Raw genomic sequence first — 2,203 nt, forward strand, 5'->3', positions numbered from 1 at the left:
CTGATTACGTCAGAGTGTTAGACAATGTAAAGTTTAATGCAACAGTTTTTCTTCTCAACTTCGCTTTTTTGAGCAAGTGTTGAGTTATCAGTCATATGCAAATCTATATTGGGCAGGTATTCCTCTATCAATTAGCTACCAATGACTTTTTGAACACAGACAATTTTTGATGTTGACGAATATAAAACATATGACATGCCAACAGTAATGTTTTATGAAATGTACAGCTGCTAATAGCTCCAATTTCTGCACTCAAAACGACAACATAAAATTTCTCATTGGGAGACAGAACACTGAATTTGTTACTTTCATTGTTATCACTGTCAGCTTATAACCCACAGTACAAGCTAGTTCTAACTGCTCTATGATCAGGTTACTAAAATACTGTTTACATGCTGCTCAAATATTTGTTACACCTTCAATACCATCGTCTACAGAAGTAACAGATATAAATTCTTCCCTAAATGCAGATAGCTTCAGTGGCTCTTTATTATTACGAGCAAAGGTACGCAAAGCTCTAAACATCTCAGAGATTTTGAAAGTTCAAGAAGTAAAATCTTTAAACTTTTGATTATGACTTTAAGCTTCTGATTATGACTTTCAAGGCAATTGTTAGTGGTATTTCCAAGATGTGAATACAAGTCCCTTTTGTACATCACCCACATTTTCTGACAATCATCACAACTCTTTATGAAGTACTCTTCATAATCTTTTAATTGTTTGACTAAAAACCTCCACCTTTAATCTCTGATACTCCTCTTCATTTTAGAATACACCAAAGTTCTGAGCAGCTGTTTGGCAGCATCATGAGTAGTCTTCTCAATGTCAAAATCAACAACTTTCTTAAACATTGCTTTCATTGCATGCCATTGGCAAAACAAAACCTGGGCATTTGGAAATTCTTCTTTTAGAATTTTCATTGTGTTGAATCTTCATCTATGATAATAACTTGTAGCAAGGACCAGTTGGGGTTGTTTTTTTAGCACTGCAACATTTTCTGCAAGTGAAGTGCATCTTCTGTTGCTGCAGCATAGAAGATCACCTGTCCATCAGCATATCCATCCTCAACCAATAAACAGTACAAAGGCATTCTTATACCATTCACGTTATACGTTCCTTCCACCAAGAATATCTCCGGAAACTTTTCATACAAATTTCTTATGTGCCCAGACTGAAAATATAGCACTTCTAACGTATAATCTTCATTGATTAAAACATTTCCTCTTGACAATGAGTCCTGTTCAAGGGCTTCATTAAGTTTCTGGAGTAAAAGCTTAGCATCATTCAATCCTTTGCTACTGAGCTCACGTAATTTAGCTTTCATATTCTGCATATCTTTAAGTAAAATAAGCTTTCCAAACTTATCTTCATGCATTCATTTTAGGTACTTGTTGTTAGGATTAAGTGTGAGCAATGATGCCACTTCTGTTTTTTATTTATTGTCTAGTTGACGACTTGATGGATAATAAGGAATAATAATTTTCTTTTCAATTCAAAGACTGTGATTTATTTGACACTCTCAGCATTAATTTCTTCAAAAATATATAAGTAGCACTACATGGCATGTGGTTCATTTAATAACAAAACACATACCTGTCATACGAGATGGTTACTTTAACAGCAGAATCCATTGAAAATGTGCGTTGGTTTGGCCTGATTCCTTTTCCTCTGTGTCTAGGCTTTCCAAAGTGCACACGTCTGGCGCTGTAATACGTGTATTGTAACTTCTTTTTGTCAACTACACAGTCACTATTGTGTTTCTTGTTGTAATCAATCCAAGTCTGGGTACTGAAAACATGCAAAGGATGATTCTGGGTTTTCAGAAACAATAAAAATGTTTCTACGCGAGAAAAAATATTAAAGGATCAAACCAATGCTAGCCATTATAGGATCTACCAATGCTTTGATCATCACTTGCTGCTGCCATTATGAACATGTGCCGATGTGATAGCACCATTCACTTAATTGCAACACCTGCGTCTGTGTTTATAGTCATTGAGTGACAAATCTGCCACCAATCAGTGTGAACAGGCCATTTATGAATCAAATTACCACCGCCATATCGTTGGCAATAGACTTGGTCTTAAAAAATGGTGCTCCAGTGAACAGTTTATTCCTTCTACAAGAAACTGGACATTTTATAACAAGTTTTGTATGTAAAACGATACAGAATAATGAGATAAATTAAATGAAAGTGACCAAA

Source organism: Amphimedon queenslandica, unplaced genomic scaffold, assembly GCF_000090795.2.
Source record: "Amphimedon queenslandica unplaced genomic scaffold, v1.1 AMPQUscaffold_13250, whole genome shotgun sequence".
In the NCBI taxonomy this organism is placed as follows: Eukaryota; Metazoa; Porifera; class Demospongiae; order Haplosclerida; family Niphatidae; genus Amphimedon; species Amphimedon queenslandica.